Below are 21,975 nucleotides of genomic sequence, written 5' to 3'. Positions count from 1 at the left end.
TGACCCCTGCCCTTACCACATCTTCAACAAAGCAAGCTACGTCATTGCACCCCAACTCCGGAAGATCATCAACAGCTCCTTCTGGACACACGCTGAGATCAACTCCCTCCTCAAGAAACCCAAGGCGGTCCCAAAGGACCTCAAGAACTTCCAGGAGATTGTGAACAGACAACTGACCTGCTTCCTCGAGGAGAACAAAACTCTGGACTCGTCCCAATCCAGATTCTGCAGCAACCACAGCACCAAAACCGCCCTCATTGCTGCCACCAATGACATCAAGACCCTACTTGACAATGGCGAAACCATGGCCCTCATCCTCCTGGACCTCTTGGCCACCTTCACACCGTCTGCCACCACAACCTGTGCACACGCCTCAAAGACTCAGGGATCCGCGACAGAGCCCCGCCTGGACTGGATCACCTCCTTCCTCACCGGCAGAACCCAGAGAGTCTGCTTCCCTCCATTCCGCTCTGAAACCACCAAGATCATCTGTGGTATATCCAAAGGGTCATCCCTCAGCCCGACCCTCTTTAATTTCTACATGACACCGCTCGTCCGATCACACGACCTCAACATCCATCTCATACGCCGAAGACACTTAGCTGATCCTCTCTCTCACCAAGGACCCCGCTACTGCCAAAACCAACCTCAATGACAGAATAAAGGCCATCGCCGAATGGATTAAGAACGGCTGCCTGAAAATGAACTCTGACAAGACTGAGGTCCTCATCCTCGGCTCCACCACCTCTGCCTGAGACGACTCCTGGTGGCCTGCTGCACTGGGAACCGCACGACACCCACTGACCATGCACGCAACCTGGGGTTCATCCTGGACTCATTGCTATCAATGAGCCAGCAAGTCAACGCTGTCTCTTCCTCCTGCTTCAACACCCTCTGCATGCTTCGAAAGATCTACAGATGGATCTCCAAGGAACCAGACAGACAGTCACCAAAGTCCTTGTAAGCAGCAAACTGGACTATGGCAAGGCCCTCTACGCAGGAACCCTGGCAAAGCTCCAGAAAAGATTGCAACACATACAGGACGCCTCCGCATGCCTCTGCCTGGACATCCCCTGCCACAGCCACATCAAACACCACCTGAGAGATCTGCACTGGCTCCCCGTTCAAGCTCCTCACCCATGCTCACAAAACACTGCACAACGCTGGACCAGAATACCTCAACAGACGACTCACCTTCTACACCCCGACTCACCAGCTTCACTCCGCTGACCTTGTCCTCGCCACCACTCCATGCATCCATAGAATGACGGCCGGTGGCACCTCGTTGTCCCACCTCGCTGCCAAGACATGTAACACCTTTCCTATCCACCTGCGACAGACGCAGGACCTGCTAACCTTCAGGAGACACCTCAAGACCTGGCTGTTCGAGCAGTATCAGCACCCCCCCTCAGCGCCTTGGGACCCTCACAGGTGAGAAGTGCGCTTTACAAATGCTATGATTGATTAAATCCAAAAGCTGGAGAACTGTGAATATCAAAACTGTGGGGTGGAAACTTGCCCTAAAGATCTGCCTTGCCAGAGAAGAACTGAATAAAACAACAAATCGGGAAGCAAACAGTGAACTACCTGGTTTCCATTGAGCATTTCCTGTCTACTTTTTACTATTATGTTTTATGGTAACCTGAGCCCTTTTTTGGGACAGGTATGTGCTTCAGTTTAATAGAAGAATCATTTTGGATCCATCTTGTTGCAAGATATTCTTGTTTAGTCTTTTCCCACAGATAACAATATTAGAAAAATGTCAGGTAATAAAACCCTTGCTCAATAATAAATCCATCATCAGTGTAAGCTGTTGGCAGAATCACTATGCGGGCTGAGTCAGAAAACCGTTTGTTATCTTCTCATCTTTTCCTCTACCAGTCCTGGATATAACCTTCAAGAGAGTAACAGGTTCAAGGTAAAAGGTCTTTGTTTTTCTTACGTCTTCTATAACTTTTTTTTCATATAGACTTTAATGCATTGGGGAGGCTTCACCACATTCGTATTATCCTTCTGTGCAACTGTCACTGAATTTCAGATGTCAAGGGTTTGGGAAGAGAAGACCTATGTAAGACAGAGACTGACTTCCAATTGGTACTTTCACTGAGAGAAAGAAAATAAATCTGTACAAAGGAAAGGAAAACACTATTTATAATGGTTAATGGCTTTTTCATCCATCACCAATAGTTAAGAATAGATGTATCCATGAGATGTCCCAAGTGAATTATAGAGTGTAACATTTGTTAATTTCCACCCACAATCACTCCGAGTAACTTCCTTTTTGTACCGCCACTATATTCCCTCTAGGTCCCCGCATTCACACCACCTTGCCTCCCACTCTTGCCCAGGAGTCGTTCATACACCTGTGAAAGCCACATTCCCTCTGGAACATGGCGGGGTAACTCATGTGAACGGTGGCCTCCCGGCATCTGAATAGCATTGTGTCTGGCTCCCATAAGGCTGGTTTACATTTGCTCCTCTCGACCGATACTAACCAGAGCAATCAGTCCTCCTGCAGTCAGGAATTAAGGTGGCTCAGTTCAGGCGCTTCTTGTCTGATGTCCCCTCCTTCTAGCACTTGTTTTTTCTTTCTTTCCTTGATCTCCGCATTCTCCTTTCTTTTGCTTTCCTCCAAACTGCCAACAACAACCAGCATAGGTCTAATTCACCATTTGTCCTGGGTCCGGTCAAGTGATCTTCAATGATGCTTTGTAGCGCATCGCAGAGTAAAGGAGTGGGGCTTACACCTGTTTCACCAGTTGGTGTCTGACCCATGGTTCAAGGCTGCAAGTACAAGACAGTGGATCAGATTTACAAGAAAATGATGGTGCGCGATGCTGCGCTAGTTTGACAGCGCCGAGCTCCATCATTTTCAAAATGCAGTGATGTATCGTATTTACTGGATTATGGCGCACCCCTCTGTTTCCCCATGCACCGGCGTTAAATTTGATGCCGTGCGCCAACGCAGCCATCCTTGCGCCGTGGTGCAAGGATGGCTATGTTGAGGGGAACATTGTTTTGTGCAGGAAGGACACCTTCCTGCACAAAAACAATCTTAAATGGCAATTTGCTCTTCCTATGTGTGCTGCAGTGTTGTATAGCTATTTTAGCCATGTTTTAGACACGTTATTTTAGCAAACTAGGCCTGCGGTTGTGCGCTTTAGCCCAGTTACATCTTATTCAGCATTGCTTTCTTTTTCTAGAAATATCCACGTTTGCGGTATTGTTTTATTTACTTTTATCTAATTGTTATTTTGCCAAGGAAAGCATTACGTTCAATAGGACATTCATTTCACTTTGATGTGGGGACCATTTCTTAGAATGTCAACTATTCTATTATAAAAACATTGCTTTGTCCATACACGTTAGAGGGAGATTCCAGCCAGAATGACCACAACTGCATGCTGATTGCTGATTGCCTCGCTACAGGCTCTTTCTTACACTGACGAACCCCTGGCCTACATGGGGAAGGTGTCTTTCTAGACTACAGGCTTCCTTACTCAGGTATGAGGGATGATGAATGGGGAATCATGAAGGGTGCATTAGGCTTATTATGCTGTTCTCGACCATAGCGTAGGTAGGAGAACTACATATCACTTCTAGTGATAGTTTGGTGGGACTGTTTTTGTGTTTCACTCTCCTCATTACATTCTTGCTTTTATTGTGTTTTATCATCCTAGTTATTGCAATAATGCCATTTTATCTAAGATGCTGTTACTTCAACAGATCCTTATTGAACCTTATTCTGCCTCTGTTTTGTCCTTGCCTATGTGAGACTAGTGTAACTGAGTGAAAGGGATGAGATCTGATCGACCACGATTCCCTCTGAGGAGTCTTTCTTGTCATGTGCCCGGTTGCCACAATCATCCCTGCTCTTGGTCAGAGATGAGGAACTGCTAGTTGGCCGGAAAATCTCAGATTAGGTGTCACATGGAGTGGAATTGCATTTAGTACCCCACAATCTATGTGATTCTGCCGCCCAAATCCAGTAGCCTCAACAGTAAAATGAGAACCTACACAACAGCAGCACACATTAAAAGAGCAAAAAACGAGGAGAAATTAAAGCATTTCTTCTCATTGCGCCACTCTAACGCCACCCCTAAGGTGGCATTAGACTTTGGCACTGCCTCTGATTTACAAAAACTCGAAAATCTGAGGAAGCATCAAAATGAAATGGGTATTGCTGTGGCATGCCCACAGCAACACCCATTGCATGTCCCTTCCACGCAAAGTGCTGCGTGTGAAGGGGACATAATTACAGGGTGGCGTTAAGCCACAAAAAGTGGCTTAACGCTACTTTGTAAATACAGCGCATGGCATTGTACCTCCGGATCATCACAAAAAGTGATGCTCCGGTGGCAATAGTGCCTTTTAAATCTGGCCCTGTGTTTTTAAGAACGTCCTCCACCCTATTCGTCACATACCACGTGAGTTGTAGAACTCCCCTTCCAGGTGAGATTCATGGCTCCCCACCTCTTGACAATCAATAGACCAACATAATCCAACATGTTTCTTGGAATTATCCAGAAGTGATCTATACCAGCCTTGCAGATATCATGAAGTCATCTTATAGTAAGCCACACTCAATCTAAAGTTTTAAGAATTTGTCCTTAAATCATCTATTAGTAATTAACAATCATCCTAAAATTATTAGCTGGTGTTAATGGAGTAATAAAAAATCATCACACAGTTTCAATTGAAGTAACCAAGACAGTATGAGAGGGTTATTTTAATGTTGGTCATCTCATTTACATTTTTCGGACTATACCCATATCTCAGGATGATTTGGGAAGACCTCACCAGATCATTACAGGAATAGCCCAGCTGCAGTTCATAAATACCCTACAGAGGAGCTATAACTGAAGCATCCATCCTGCAGATAAAAATAATACAACTTGATTCTTCTAGCCAGAGCTCCAGCAGCAAATAATACAAATGACTTGCCCGATGTTGAGTAACTGCCCTTTTGGAAGGCCTGGCGTGTGGGCCATGTTCATGTCTGTCCCTTGTGTCTGCAAAGTGAGACTGACATCCTCACAAGGTTTAATTCTTCTCCTCTCTTAGAGGAGTGTAGTAAAAACACTTGAGGGTTTCCCTGTGCAGAGTGCATGGAGGGACTTCCCACTCAGGACTTAGGAGTTCTCAGGCCAGGGTACTGTACTGAGGGGGCCCCTTGGATCTCTACTCCTCCTGCACCACAGGGGCTGCAGAGGACTGTGTTATGCAACTGGTGTAGAGGATATGGAAAGTACAAATAAACCCCTTTCCAGAGTCAGCACAGTACACCGGTGCTACCACTTGTGTGCATGGCTCAAGAAATGAGCACAGGAAGCTGCAGTCACGGGATGTTGTTCACATGGGGAGGAGCTCCGTACCCATGTAGCCATCTTGTCAGGTGCAGGCCACACCCCTTGCGTTCGATTGCAAAAAATGAACTGGGCAAATTGTGAGATTTGTGGTGTGTGAGCTCAGGACGAGCGTAAAAGACAGACCTATTGGCATTGCCAGTGTTTGTTTTGTCGTATCTGCTTCCTGCGGATGTGATGAAATGCCGGAAATGTGAGTTTGAGGCTTTTCATTTCTAGAGGTGGGCTAGCTGCTGAAAGCTTGGTCCCGGCTTTGGCTCAGATCAGGGTCCCGTTGGCACCTCGTGCCCATGACGAGCCAAGCTTTCATGTGTCTTCTGCCTTCCACCCTTGCTCTGCCCTCACTCACAAAGAGGTAGAAACAGGTATTAACATATGAATTAAATAAGGGAGGCAAAAAGTTATCCATGTAATGCCTGATTTGTACAATGTGAAATCTAAAAACATGAACTGATCGCAGCTTCCACTCTGCACTAGATTGTGATCTTGAGCAAATATTTTATTTCAGCGATCTTTGTCACACATGAAAGCACCTTCTAATACTTGAGGCCAAGAATAGCAGCTATGCAGACACCTATTGTGGTTGATTTAATCGACTATAAAGTACAATTGACAAAGCTTCCACATGTTGGAGAAGTGCACTTTTGGAATTTTGAATATTGTATCATATTTTACGTGATATTTGCTGCATGAATTCCATGACAATCATTTTCAGGGCTCGGCTCTGGCTCGGCTCGCGGGGTTGATTTGTTGGCTCGTCCTCCTCTATTCATTGCTATTCTTCAGAGATGGTTTATGGCATCAGCTGCATAGACAGTTGCTTTAACCAGCATTTTATCGGTTAATGGAGGAGGCACTTCTTGTGCCCACAGTGAGGCTGATCATTATTCGGCCTTTGTTGTCTCAGTAGCCCTGTTGTTGTGAAGTGACGGCTGCGCAAAGCTTCTTAATCCAGTAAAAGTTTACTTCCGGGAAGGGGGAGGAAAAGGAGTCTGACAGCAAAGCTGGGAGTTTTATAGATCACGCCATCCGTTCTATCCATTTCACCAGACGTTTTGTAGCTGTTTTTTAAAAGTACTAGTTTTAGGCAGTAATACCTGTCATTTTATATTAGGAAAAAAATGCCAAAAAGCAAATAATATATATATATATAGTGTTAGAAATAGCAGGGACCCTCACTCTAGCCAGGGCAATGGAGATAAACACCTAGGATAACCCCTGCTCACCCCCATGGTAGCTTGGCACAAGCAGTCAGGCTTATCTCAAAGAAAATGTGTAAAGTATTTGCACAATCACACACAGTAACACAATGAAAACATTACAAAAGGACTCAATACCAGGTTAGAAAAATAGCCAATACGTATCTGACTAAAACAAGATAAAAATTACAAAAATCAAACATACACAAGCAAAGTTATGAATTTTTAAAGATTAAACTCCAATATAACGCTTATAAACACAAATGCTTTGCATTGGTGATATCATGGCATTGTTATGGAGGCATTCCCAACAATCTGACACCAATGGTGCCTGTCACGGAGTCACATGGACCTCCAGGTAGAGTACCTTATGAAAATGAGGAAACAAGCTGGTGCACAGAGTCGGGGATCGAGGCGTTGCTGGATCCGGTGCTGTATCAGTTACAGTGCTGTGGAGGAAAGGAGCGGAGTTGTTGGTGCAAGGCGTCAGGTCCTTGCAGTGGAGCTGTGGAGGTTAGGCAGTGTCATTGCAAAGCGTTGGATCCGCGTACTTCCAGCAGGGTCGATATCCAGCGGTCACTGAGTGGTGCGGCGAAACTGGGTGTCACGGACATCGGTGACACCACACTTCGGGACTCACAAAGTTGTGGACTTCCAGAAGGATGCAGTGGGTCTCGGGCCTGCAGGGTCGTCGCACTTGAGTGAGGACCACGGCTTCAGTTGCACCTGGCATCACGGGATCCGGCAGCACGTCAGTCCGGAGTTATCCGAAGTGGGTGCAGTTCGTTCTTCATGGTTTTTCACCAGCTTTTCCTTTCGAGGGCCCAGGGACTGGATTAGGCACCACTTGGCAGGGCAGGAGTCTCAGCAAGAAAATCCAGGTGCTGGTAGAGGAAGTCTTTTGATGGCCCTGAGACTCAGTCCAAGCCCTTGGAGAATCTTCCCCAGCAAGATACACAGCAAAGTCCAGTCTTTGCCCTCTCTAAGGCAGAAGAAGTATCTGTAGGTCAACCCAGCAAAGCACACACAGCAAAAGGGAGTACTCCTCCTCCAGCTCTTCATCTCTTCTTCTTGGCAGAGGTTCTTCTTGACCCGGAAAAACTGGGGGTTTGGGCCCACTGCTAATACCCCTTTATGCCTTTGAAGTAGGCAAACTTCTACGGGAAATCTCAGTTATTCACATAATCCTGCCTTGCCCAGGCCTATCCCCAGACTCACACGAGGGGGTTGGAGACTGCATGTGTGAATGCAGGCACAGCCCATTCAGGTGTAGGTGTCAGTTCCTCCCTCCACTCTAGTCCAGATGACCTATCAGGATATGCAGGCTACACCCCAGCTCCCTTTATGTCACTGTATAGTGGAGATTCAAAAACAACCCAACTGCCAGTCTGACCCAGACAGGGAATACACAAGCAGGCAGAGCCACAAAATGGTTTAAACAAGAAACTGCCCTCTTTCTAAAAGTGGCATTTTCAAAGTGACGATCTAAATACCAACTTTACCAATTAAATTGTGAGGTCAGAGACCCCAAACTCCCCATCTCTATCTGCTCCCAAGGGGAAACTGCACTAAAAATATATTTAAACACAGTTCCTATGTTAACCTATGATAGACACAGGCCTTACAACTGTGAAAAGAGAATATGGCAGTATTTCACTGTTAGGACATGTAAAACATATCAGTACATGTTCCACCTTTAACGTACAATGCACCCTGCCCATGGGCCTACCTAGGGCCTACCTTTAGGGGTGCCTTACATGTATAAAAAGGGAAGGGTTGGACCTGGCAAGTGGGTACACTTGCCACGTCGAATTGGCAGGTTAAAACTGCACACACGCTGCAGTGGCAGGTCCGAGCCATGTTTACAGAGCTACTCATATGGGTGGCACAATCAGTGCTGCAGGCCCACTAGTTGCATTTGATTTACAGGCACTGGGTACCTCTAGTGCACTTTACTAGAGACTTACTTATAAATCAAATATGTCAATCATTAAAAAGCCAATTACACAAGCAATTTACACCGGGACCACTTGCAGTTTAGCATTGGTCAGCAGCGGTAAAGTGCCCCGAGTACCAAGACCATCAAAAACAAAGTCCAGCACACTGTCAAAACATAGGAAGCAGAAGCAAAAAAGACAGGAGAGACTATGCTAAGGATGCCAGGTCTAACATATAGCAATAAGCATTGCTTTACTTTAGTGTTTTAATACACAAATCCTCCTTACTCGCTTCCTAAGTGAAAAGAGGAAGATGGCGGGGGAGGAGGAAGCTGACCAGAACACAGAGGTGACTGTACTGTGCCACCATAAGCTTCAGTTTTTTTTTACGAAGCAAGAAAGATACTTCTACATTTTCTGAGCCTTCTGTTTATTTAATTTTATTCATCAAAGGTTTCCCTTCCTTCAGTTTGCTTTACTTTGGCCTGAGTACCAGGAAGTCAGTGTTTATTTCAGTTTCTTTCAGTGCTTGCAAGAGTGACAGTCAGCAGCCGCCATCGGGGCATAAGTCTGACACTGGCTCCTATGTCCTTCACCTGAGCTAGGTAATCAGACCAGCAGCCTCTGGACCAGTGAGTAGAGACCCTGCAGGACCCTGAGCAAAGGAGACTCCATCCGAGGGTCTTCAGGAGGGACACAGACACTCCCATTTGGAAGGGACAGAGCTTCTATCAAGGGGCAGAGCTACTAACAACTACACGTGTCGGAGCTGACCCTGCCAGAAAGGACAGAGCCACTCTCAGACAGAAGGAACAGAGCCACTCTAAGCCAGAAGGGGCATAGCTTTTATCAACCACTAGTGACTGAGGCACTCCCAGCCAGAAGGGGCAGAAATGTTCTTAGCCAGAAGAGACAGATCCACTCTTAGCGTAAAGTGACAGAGCGCCCCCAGCTAAAAGGGATTGAGCTTTTATCAACCACAAGCCAAAGAGCTATTCACAGCTGTAAGGGACAGAGCTACTCCAAGCCAAAACGGACAGAGTCCTTCCAGCCAGAAGGAACACAGCCCTCCCAGCCAGGAAGAGATAGAGTCACCCCCAGCCAGAAGGGACAGAGCCCTCCCAGCCAGGAAGAGATAGAGTCACCCCCAGCCAGAAGGGACAGAGCCCTCCCAGACAGGAAGAGATAGAGTCACCCCCAGCCAGAAGGGACAGAGCCCTCAGAGCAGTAAGGGACAAAGCTCTTACCAACCACAAGCGACAGAGCTGCTATCAGCCACAAGGGACAGAGTCAATCCCAGCCACAAAGGACAGAGCTGCTCTCAGGAGACCTGGTAAGTGACAGAAACAGGCTTAATCTGCAATATATAATATTCTAACTCTTATTACAGTTGATTTCTCACCTGACAATGCCGCGGCAGCAGCCATGGTGAATTGCAGGACACAAAGCATACTTAAAGGTGCAGTTTAAACACCAAAAAAGGAGCATATATTTTTCTTCTGCTCTGTTTTAATAGATGAGCAGTGATAAGTAGAAAGAAGTCCTTTATGGCAGCATACGGAAAGGTAAAATCTCTGCATGTTTCTACACATTCTGAACTATAGTGTTTTTTTTTATCTTTTATTGAAATGAATCTAATATCTAACTGCTTTTTGTGTTTAATTTAGTGCCAGGGCTTCTACATTTATTTGTCATCTCTAAAACCATCCTATCTCTTCCATATCCTTGATATGGAAGAATGGCACACCAAGGATGCTAAATGCTTCTGGAGTGGGTGATGGTGTGACCATCTCATGTAAGGAATAAAGGACCGCTGCTGCACATTACAAGTCACCTCGGAGTTCCATTGCCTTATGAAGTAACTTGGCTGTGGCCTCAGTCCTCTCTAAGATCACAAAACTCCTGAGTGACTTGAAATACCCTGATAATATGTGGCAGGGGCTAGTACACACATGTATAATACATGGAGGCTGTATGAAAGCATGTCACTGATTTCACTGAATTGTCATGTCCCCTGTAATAAAGCAATGATACAGCCACTGAACTGTAATAAGGTATTACAGTTGAGTTCTGACATCGCAGTACCTTCAGCAAGAGCCAACAGCTGAGGTGAAACACAAGTCATAGAACAAAATGACAGCTTTAGTGTTAACAACACTGAAAAACTGACTATTCATTTGTATGATTTGTTTTTCTAAATAAAACAGTTGTGAGCAACGTTTATGTTTCGCACACTAAAGCTCATTACAGGAATAATAGAATCAATCTGCTTTTTCCTGTATATTTTGAGCCTTAACTCCTTTTAATGTGATCTACGTTAAACTATTTGTAATATCGTTTTGCAACAAATTACTAACTGGTTTTTGACGAGTTTAATTTCATCCCGGATTGCACGTTTATTCTTCATGTTTCCAACCATACTACCCCTTTCATATAAAAAAAACGACACACCATTCATGTGGTTTATCGGAAGGATGATTGTAAGAAATAAATCCCTCTCCGCTGGACATTTTAAGGATATTGCAAGCATCATGACATTATAAAAAACTAAATTGCCATTGATACTTTGAGAAAACTGCCTGAAACTCATTCAGAGCTTAGCAACACTTTCTTTAACTTTTGTGGGTGGTCTACTAATGTGCTTTGTAAATGTGATGGAATGTGTAAGTTTTAACGTTTCCCCAAGCTAACACCTTTTTTGTGTCAGCTTCTACCACAAGCAGGGAAGGTGTTGGGATTACTTTGGCATGCATGTTCTACTCTCATAGGGCCAGATGTTCGTACCTATTTTTTGCATGCAAACACTCCAATTCACAGAATCGGGCCATTTGTGACCAGAAGATAGCATCTTGGGGTGTACCAATGCTATTTTGTGATTCGGTAATCTATTTACTGAATCTCAAAATAGTTCTGCGAGTCACTAGTTGGAAGGGGCGTGCCAAGAGTGTCCCTTCCAAATAGCGAGGCACAGGCCCATGTATGATTGTTTCGCAATTGTGAATGCGGTTGCACAACAATCACAGTTACCACCACTTTAAGTTGGTGGTAGCCAATTTGCAAGGGACCCCTTCCCCTTTGTGAATGGAGACGACAAAATTGTTTCAGATCAGAGAGTAGTCCCATGAAAAAGTGAAAATTAAACTTTTAATTTTTTGTTTGTAATGCATCCTGTTTTCCCTTATGGAAACATGATGCCTTTGCAGTTTTTTATTTTGTATAAATGCAGAAGTCACAAATAAGTCATTTTCTAATTAGTCGGGTAGTTGTTCTCACTGTGAAGAACAAATTGTTTGCATCAAGATTTACATTCAGTTTTCCACTACGTCTGCAAGTGGTTTGACATAGAGGTCTGCTCTTGGCACGCCAGGAAGGAGGACTATCACTAATTATGTAGGATGCATTTTTTAGCTACCACTAGCGATGCTACCAGCATCCGGTGCTTGAGAGTGGTCAGGCCCGAGATATCAGATACATCATGAACTATAGGTTATTGGGGATTAGGTATATCAGGACCCAGTTGAAGTGGAGAGGAAATGCCTATATCTTTGCCCATCAGCACTCCATAAATGGACATGTCGAGAGATAGTCAGGTCTCAATGGGTAGCAGTGCATTTCCAGCATTGCAGTAAAACCTTGGACATTTTAAGTTTCCAAGTGGACCAGTTCCAGTCATTCAATAGTTTGGAGCATAAAAACTTTACTGTGAACTTCCTAAGGGCCATGTCATGGTTGAGGAGTGGTGTCGTCCAGTCCTTCGAGGAATAGTCCTTGCCAATGCAATTGAGTAATGGTGATAAAGGGCCAATTTGTACAGACGTCATGAGAGTGCCCTGTAGTCCAGGTGCCACTCCTCAAAATTGTCCCCATGATTGAAAACAATGGAGCACTGAGAAGATTAGAGATCCCTGGGCGGTTGTCGCAACATGCATACAGGCAGTGAATTAGCTGGCAATACTGCCAGTGGTCCGCTTTATGGATGTCAAACTCCAGTTGTATGGCTGTGACAGTTTTGAGTGACCCATTACCAAGATGTTGACAGACTTGTTTCATGCCTTCCTCATACCAGCACTCCGAGTAAAACACCCCACTAGATATCCACAGTGCTGCATTTTGCCACAGAGGCTGCCTTATGATCTCTCATGATTGAGGTATTGTGGTTTTATGGATTTTATATCCAAAATAAACTGGTTGACTAGAGACTTATGATGTAGAAATGGGGGAACATTTGTGAGCTTATGGGCTTCTTGAAAGGCCATTGCCATGGTGGCCAGATCTGGATTAGCAGAGAGATCATGGTCAGCAGTGTCCAGGTAAACCAGTAGGGAGACATTTGGGCTGCCAAGCAGGTGACTTTCAAATCCAGCCGCACCATAATGGATCTTCACTCTGAGCCACCATATAGAGGGACTGTCATGAGAGTTGAAAAGCTAAACAATATACTGACATGTACTAGAGCCTTAAGCTGCTGGCCATGGTGTCCCCTCAGAGTTTAGATGTCCTCACCTGAGGCTTGTGCCAGTTCTTGATATAAAACCTGATATCCATCTTGATTCTGGACCACATATATAATTGTGTTGAGGGCAATAAACATCTTTATTGTTCGCACCTTACCACAGATAAACAAGTTCTATCTATCAGGGAGCAAGTTATCCCACACTATGTTGGTCATCCCCTTGTTGACGTGCACAACCAAGACCATGAAAGCACTAGTGATGCGATTGGCCATTGGTATCACTTGACATTTATGCCAATTAAATTTTAGTCCCGAAAACCTTATGAGAAACTGAAAGATTGACATGGGTGTGGCGGTTGATGTTTGTGGGTGCATTAATAAGAGTAGGATGTCATTCGCATATAGTAGGGCATTCATCTCCCTGGCTACTGTAGCTATTTCTTTTATATCCCGGGTGAGGCATGGCACACAGCCAGATGACCAAGGCCAGCAAGAATAAGCAAGAGGAAGGAGGGCATCTCTATTGGGTGACTTGGCTGATCTGGATGGGGATGGACAAGAAACTCCCACAAGAAATCTCTGCCATCTGAATATCATGTAGAAACCACATTTTATGTATCAACTCCATCTTCCTGCCCCATACTGGACATAACATGGAACAGATATGGCCACTCTACCAGGACAGACATCTTCTCTGCATCTAGTGAAAGCTCTAGTTTCTCCTCTGGGTTATCCTTCTCCTGCCACAAAAGGTGAGCCAGTGTTCGCAGATGATTACCAGAGTTGCGACCTGAGATGAATCTCACTTATACTCAAGTGTAAGTTGCAGGATTATTCTGTTCAATGCAACCACCAAGATCTTTGCCCTAATCTTAAGGTCCACATGAGCAATGATATTGGGAGGTAGCTGGCGCACTAGAGTGGATCCTTGTTTTTCTTGAGGAGAAGGGTGACAGTGGCCTTGTTTGATATGGTCCATAGCAACCTTGCTTTTCAGTAGGCATGTGCGAGGGCTGGTATCAGAAGGGTCTTGCCGGACTTTGAAAACTCCCCTGGAATCCCATCATCTGATGGGAATTCACAGAAGGGACGCAGTTAGGAGACATAATTGAGTGAAGTAGGCATTTATTTGACCAAGTACATATTAGAGTCAGGTTAGCAAAGAGGAAACAAAGTGGCTTAAAATGACCTACAATGTTGAGGGGTGAACTGGTAGCTCCTTATTGCCAGTATGGCCAATTGCAATTCCCTCTGCTGAAGATGTGCAGCCACGAGTCTCCTGGCCTTTTCCCCATGATCATGTTTGTGCCACAGCAGCGCAGCTCGGCACTCCTCTACTGCTAAGGTGAAGAGGTAATTCAAGAAGTAATTCAAGTATTTTGTTAGCTGTAATAGCTTTGGTAAAGAAGGGGGTGGGGTGGTAGATTATAGCTCAATTAGGTCACATTAAATCCATTTCCAGCTGGTCTCTTACTCAGCACAGTGCTTATGCATTGTATTCTAAAGATTGAAGTTGGGTTCCTGAAATCTTTTATAGACTGTTAGTAATCTATAAAATACCATCACCCTGAGAGTTACTTGAAGTAGTGTTCACATTCAAGAGTTGGTGCAATGAACGAAGTTGAGACATTCGTGGACGGGAAAGTCATACCGTATAGAGCGAAGCTTATGGATTAAGGGGAATATTTAGGAGCCTGTGGCACCACCGGTGTGTTGTTTTTTGCAATGGAGCAGCAGTGTAAAACTTGAACTCATATCTATGAGGCCATGCAGAGCTACTTTGCATGACTTTGAAAGGTCTCATAGATATGGAGTAAGACAAAGCAGTGCAAATCTTTGCATTGCCTTACTGAGAGCAAAGGAGATTTTCTATGGGCAATATGGTATGTGTTTGTATGCAACACCCATGGGTTTTGATGCATCTCTAGATTTACAAGCGGTTGGGAGCCTAGGATGTGCCAAAACCTTATGCCTCCTCAGGGAATATCTTTATTTCTCCTTGTTTTTTCCTCCTTTTATGTGTGCTGCATTCTACATTCTTTCAAATTGAAAGAGAAACAAGTCTCCCATGATTGTTGCTCATGTGGAGACATCACAAGGAGAAATATCTTTATTTCTCCTAATTTTTCTCATGGTCAGGCTTGGTGCAGGAAGGCTCACTTAACTGCACAAAAACAATCATCTGAGGCTTTTTCCTCTTCCTATGTGCAGAATGAGGATGAAACTAGGAGAAATAAAGATATTTATCCCTGATATGCCTCCCCTAGGAAGGATTAGCATTTGCCAGTCTTGGTAAATGTGTGAATGCATAACAATCCATGGGTGGATGTGTAGGAATGCCCACGCTCCCCTCATGGAACACCTACCTGGGTCTGAATTATGGAAGGCATTCACCGAGATTAACCAAGCCATGCAGGGCCATGCAAGGATGCCTTGTGTGGCTTGGTAAATATTATTCTAGTTTTTTGCATCTGCTTTGTGCTACCTTGTGTGGCACAAGGGTCACACCAAAGTTTGATAAATATGCCCCTTAGTTTATGCAACAGTATATGGTCCTGCAAGAATTGAGGCTTCTAGGAGCAGGCGAGGTGTACCACATTGAAGACCAGTGGGGGTATAAGTATAGTGCAGGGTCAGAGATGGTATCATCAAAGTCCCACTGCTATCATCTAAGACATGGAGTGGCTTGGTGAGGCTTGGGATAGATATGTGGGGATACCTAGTGACACCAGGAGGCAGAGGGGCCATGGGAGAGGGATAGTGAAGGTAATCCATATATGACATGGGCGTATTAATTGGGGTGAGGAGCAACAGGGAAAAAACACAAAACTTTGGGTTCTGACTTAGGGCCTCGTTACGAGTCAGGTGGTCCATTGGACCGCCATACCCCATGTGACGGCCCGACTGCCACATTCTTGGTGGTCGGCTTGCCAGATTTGGATGCCACAAGCCCACCACCCTTGTCATAGGGAGTGCAGGGCCCCCTGTCAGCACATGCGGAATGCGCACTGCCTGCAGTGCACATTCTGAGTGTGCTAGATAGCACAGGCAGTGCGGCCTGCATTGGCCTTGGCTCCCTTTGAGCCGAGGCAAATGCAGGCTGAACTGCCTGCACCACAAGTTCCTAATTTGGTGGTGAGGAGGCCTCCGGCTTGGCGACAGCCTCCTCCCTGTGACATTGGCAGCCGAATGGGCAGACTGTGAATGTCTTAATCAGGCCCTTAGATCCTGTACAATGTGGCATCGGCTCGGTCCCCTTGACTGAAATTAGCTGTGCACGATGTCTCTCAGAACCACATGTGCTACTACATGGATCTATGTAATCTCCTGAGTGCTAGACAGAAGTGTAAATAGAGAACCGGGTTAATATCCAGTGGGGATTGGCCCCCAAGGATTCTGTATACAAAGTAATTAAAGTCCGGCATTGTACCTCCCCCTCAACTTGCAAAACATGAGCCCTGCAGGATTGACCTAGCCCTGAGCACACACCAACTCAAACACTCCTATGAGGCATTGGCCCAAGGATGCTCTCCAAGTTCGTGCATGTGTGAGAAGGACTAAGGAGAAAGAGAAAGTACAACCAACAAACAATGATACATGACAGTTAATGGGGCTCACCTCTTTCTTTCTGGGTGGCCTCTGTAATCCAATGGAGGCTCACTTGGTCTCATTAGCTTCTGGGTGAACCCCTTCATTTCAGGTTCAGGAAGAGTGTCCTCCTGTGAGGTAGTCAAGATATCTGACATGGCAGTATCTGTTGCCGTGTTGTCTAGAGTGTCTAGAAATATCTTGTGATTTCCAGGGTTTAAAAATTCCTTTTTTGCCATTGACAGTTACATGCATATGTGCTGTCCCCAGGAGCCCATACTTCAGATCTGTGAACCTCAGTGTGGGCATGTGGGCTAGGAATCATTTGTGTTTAGTTGCAGTGAAAAAGTTTGCTAAAAAAGAGATCTGGTGTCCGGCAAACAGTAAACGATTCATGGCTCTCCTCTTTGTCTGTAGTAATTGTGAGAGAGGGCCTCTTTTTTGTCATGGTTACCCTCCACTTTTTGTCTGATGATGTCTTCTAGAAACTATAGGGCCCAGGGCCCCTGCTAACCAGGATCCCTGTGCCAGAGCTCTTTCCCTGCATCTGCTATGATGCATTGGCACAATTGGTTGCACCCTTAACTACCTCTATACGTCTCTAGTAAGTGGGTACCTATATACCCAGGGCATAAGGTACTAAGGTACTATGCAAAAGGTACTAGGGGTAGGCCCCTGAGAGCAACAGCACTGAAAGTGCCACCCTCTAGGGCCATGCATCAAGATGCACCCATTACTGCCATTGCAGGCTGAGTGTTCTGGTGCAAACCTAACATTTAAACATGAAATGGCACACTGCCTGTGTGCCTGTCTACCATACACTGCATTTTCTATGGGTAAGACACCCCTCTGTCCCATTGGACATTACCATGTTCCCTCTAAAATGCCCTCTAAATGCAGTATTTAATCAGCACCCCTAGACCAAGAAAACAGATTTGAAAGGACAAAGAAGACCATCTCCAAAGAAGTTCCAAAGCAAGAGAAAAGTGGACCTGCTGCATCAAGAAAAGGTGTAGAACCCTGCCTGCTGCACCTAGGACCTGAAAATCACCTCTGCAGAGTAGCTGGACACTGGACTGACCCCAATCTCCTTTCTGAGTGGGGGCACCACTCTGCAAAGCAACAAAGACCAACAAGCCAGTGAGGGTCACTTCACTGACTGGCTGATATCTCCTGAACCTGAAGGCACAGCCAAACCCAACAACACATCAATGATCGCCAGGACAAACCCAGCAAGTATGCCAAGCTTGGTGGCATTGCATCCTCCAGTGGCCGAGTTGTGCCAATAACCCAGGTACTGGTCAGTGGACAGCGGAAACCAAGTAAAACAGCTCCCCCTTACCTGCAACTGGACCAGAAGGTGGCCCCAGTCAAGGGACTTTAGGAATAAACTGGACCTCCCACCAGAGTGCAGTTGTACTGCAATCGACCCTGACTGAGACCTGCATCTGAATCAGAGAGGCACGTTTGTGCATAGCCCTTGGGTCAACAACTCGCCCTTTGCCCTGCAACGAGGAATGAGCTGTACCTCAAGGGTCCCTCACTCCTTGTGACCTCGACACCACAAGGGGACCCCAAGACACCACCTTTAAACCTGCCCCTGCAGACCTTTTCTATGTGGTCCCTCGCAGTAGCCCTGCACCAGCTCCAAGAGTCTTTCGATCGCTGCTCCTGCCAGAACTGGGAGGTGCCTGAATTTCTCCTGCTGGCACAGCATGCTCACTGCGACCAACCTGCCAAAGCTGAACTTGGTCAAGCAACTTTATGATTTTATATGCATTTCTAAAAGTGACTGCCTATAATGTATTATGGTGCGTAATTACGCACAGAAAGACTGCATTTATTAAAACTTGAAAAATTCATAACTCAGAAAGTACTTAACCAATTTTGATAATCTTGGTCTTAAAAATTATGTAAAATCTGAAACATTTTTATAAATTGGTCTTGAGTTATTCTTTTAAGTGTGAGTGGTACACAATTGATACCGTGAGTTCAACAAATTATTTGCGCTTCTCCAAGGTTAGCCTAACTGCTCGACCAAGCTACCTAAAAATGTAAGCATTAGGTGATCTTGTGTTTGACTCTGGAAACCAATGTGTGGTTGCCTGGACCCCCTGCACAGTGTACCTAGTTTTGTGCACTAGATAGAGGGCAGGCCTCCTACAGTATTGTACTGGCATGATGGTGACGTAATGCACAAGCTAAAATCTGATGGAGAGTGTTTAAGTGGAATTCTAGGTTGGACTGTATATGGTGTATTTTCTGAACTACAAAAGTTTCCAACTATCATACATTGAAGGTGCCTTAAAAAGCAGTCTCTTGCTGTGGGCCCTGAGAAGGCGATCCCCTGTGATTTAGGTGCTAGTCAGGTACGGTGTTACGCAATTGCAGTCCAAGATGTCACTTCAGCCATTAAGAATATTCCTTCGAGGACGGCCCCTGGACCAGATAGGGTCCATTTGGATGTTTTTCACTCATGGCCGGAGTTTTGGGCTCCCTTGTTAACCAATTTATTAAGAATTACAATATTAGGTCCCCTATTGAAATCCTGGCAGAAGGCCATTACTGTTCCTATATTTAAAAAGGAAGACAACAACTTTCCCCATCGCTACCACCCCATTTCCCTCTTGGATAGCGCAGTCAAGATGTTGGGTAGTGTTATATTATCCAAACTGGGAACTTGGGCAATAGAGTCGCAAGGGCTTTCCGAATTACAGCTTTTGGCCTGGTCACAAGCACACCAGTGCCAAGAAAGGTTCTGTCAATCTTGCTTTGATGGACCTTACATGTGCTTGTGATACGGTTGACCGTGCAAAGCTATGGACTATCATGTTGAATTTTGGGATTGATAGAGCTATTGTCTCCATCCTTAGTAGGCTCCATGAACAAACTACAGTCAGACTCCGTTATAGCAAGGGTGGGGATCTTACAGACGAGTTCCCATCAATTCTTTTTTTATTTTTTATTTATATTAATTCTATGGGGGACCACTTGTCTAGGGAGGGGAAAGATATTCCTAAATTGGGCATGAAAGACATACCTGTTCTGTTTTATGCAGATGATGCTGTTCTTGTAGCTCAAACAGCAAATGCTCTCCAGCTTCTTCTAGATTGTTTTCAAACTTTTATGGATCCTTTCGGAGACAAGATTAACCGATTTAAATCTTTTGTGATGAAATACAGCCCTAAGTCTTGGAAGACTCAAAAGCTTTTGCTTAATGATGAGGAAAATCTGAAGTCTCCTCATTTTACCGATCTTGGGATTCCTTTCGATATAGATCTTAAGCTGACGTTTTTAATTAAAGTGAGAATAATGCAATTTCAGTGTTCTATTGACACTATTTTTAGATTTTCTAAGTGGCTGGGTCACAAGCCGAGGAGAGAAATTATCGGTATCTTCAAAAGTAAATGTGCTCCGGTGGCTGCTTTTGGGGCAGGGCTTTGGGGCTGCTTGAACTGCAGTGTTCTCCAGATACTTGAAAATACGTTTCTGAGGAGGCTGTTGGCAGTTCCACAGTCACGTCCCACCACTTTCTGTCATGAAGAGGTTGGGCTTCAAGATTAGTGACTACATTGGGCTCCAGCCCCTGATGTTGTGGCACAGGATCTGGACTAACCTGAAGGTGCGGCTGTGTCGAATTATCATTAGGAATTGTATGTCACTTGACAGGAATCAATATATTCTTTAATTTAAATATTTTAAGACTAGTTTTGAAAGATTTTGTACTCCTGCTTTTTATTCTGATCCTAACAGTCTAGTTTCTATCTCGTATTGTTGGATCAAAGAACTTTTTAACCAATGCAATGGTGGTGCTCATCAGGCCCAATAAGTAAAGGGATTGTCAGCCGCCCCCATGACCTATCATTGCACCCAGCACTTTATTTACTAATTATTCTTAATGAAAGACATACATTTTTATTGACATGGTTTAGACTTCAAACAATTCACTCCTGGTGGCTTTTTCCCAAAAGGGTTCCTGGTTTCCTTCTCTTCCTTAATGTCACAGTCAGTTCCCAGTAGCACAAAGCACACTGCACTTTGTATTGTTGTGTTCTTTTTATGTGCCCCAAAGCCGGCAATTTTTGCATCAGTTTCTTCCCGTCCTAGGCACTAAGGTCCTGATTACTTCCTTGGCGGATGGGCTAATCCGCCACAAAGTGACTGATGTCCCGTCCTCTCTATTACAAGTTCCATTATGTCCTATTGAACTTGTAAAACAGCGGGCGGGATATCCATCACTTTTGTGACAGATTAGCCCATCCACCAAGGTCGTAATCAGGCCCTAACTCAAATGCTTTTGCTTTTGCCTTTTTGCTACAGCTGGGTAATCAAAGGGTTATACATGACGTCTTAAATTTGATACTTTGTGCCCTGAAGGTGCGTTCTAAATATTAAGGCTTGTTTTAAATTTTAGGTCTCCTTGTATGTAGTGAATATTTTGTTGTTCTGATTGTATGTGCATATTGTTTTGAAGATTCTTTCTGGCTGTGATGGCTTAATTTTTAAGACTGTGTACATTGTATTGTATTTTATTCCATCCTATCTCAACATACAACGTAATTTATGTTTTCTGTATTTATGAGATTTTTGTGGCATAAAACTGCTGAATAAAGTATTTTGACGATGATGATGATAGGTTTTAGGAGTTGTGGTACAGTGAATGTTAGGAAGTAAAGCATGTTGTCTTTCTCAGCCCCTCTGGCACACCACAGACTGAGAAGTTGTCCATCATTGCCCTGCTTTTCAGAACAGTCACTTTATTTCAGAGGATTTCAGTGTCCCTTCCCCAGTATGGCAGGTAGTCATAACAGGATTCCACTACCCCTAACCGATGATTCACTCTGTCTTTCCTCAAATAACCATGGGGACATGTCCTGCTTCATTGATTTCACATCCACTGTGAGGTTCACCAATTTAATGTCCATGGTACAGAGGATACTCCCAATCTCCTTGAAAAGGGCCACCATGTCCTAGTACAAAGGTTGCAGGGGAGATGCTCACAAGCTGCAGTCTTGTGGGACCATGTAAGTAATAGCAGCCCCAGTGTCTTTTCATTGGCAACGTCAGTGTGGTCAGCCATGGTTTCCAATTCCCCACAAGTGGATACTGCTACTCAGTGAGCCATCTATTTAGAGGGCAGGGTTTTGCATGGTTCATGTTAGAAATGGAGTCTCTGGTTGGCAGTCAGTTTGCACTCTGTCCAAGCAGGAACCCTCTCTCTAGTCAGGGCAATGGAGAAACACACTTAGATAACCCCTGCTTACCCCTTTGGTAGCTTGGCACAAGCAGTCAGGCTTATCTCAGAATCAATGTGTAAAGTAGTTGTACCAACACACAGAGTAATACAGTGAAAACACTACAAAACGGACACCACACCAGTTTAGAAACATAGGTAATATTTATCTAAATCAAATGGGCAAAACAACAAAAAT

The 21,975-nt window shown here is 44.8% G+C and overlaps 1 protein-coding gene across 1 annotated transcript in view; it reads left to right on the top strand.

Annotated features, from left to right (window-relative positions):
- The first annotated feature begins 9,049 nt into the window (after window positions 1-9,049).
- The window catches only part of LOC138246673 (carcinoembryonic antigen-related cell adhesion molecule 6-like), a 178,384-nt gene continuing 165,458 nt past the window's right edge, over window positions 9,050-21,975 (top strand). The window contains exon 1 of the mRNA XM_069201428.1: window positions 9,050-9,835. The gene's annotated coding sequence lies outside the window, so the exon portion shown is untranslated. The remainder of the gene's footprint in view (window positions 9,836-21,975) is intronic.

Source organism: Pleurodeles waltl, chromosome 7 (genome assembly GCF_031143425.1).
Source record: "Pleurodeles waltl isolate 20211129_DDA chromosome 7, aPleWal1.hap1.20221129, whole genome shotgun sequence".
Classification (NCBI taxonomy): Eukaryota; Metazoa; Chordata; class Amphibia; order Caudata; family Salamandridae; genus Pleurodeles; species Pleurodeles waltl.
The sequence above is the reverse complement of the archived record's forward strand: the minus strand, read 5'-3'. Positions and strand labels throughout refer to the sequence as shown.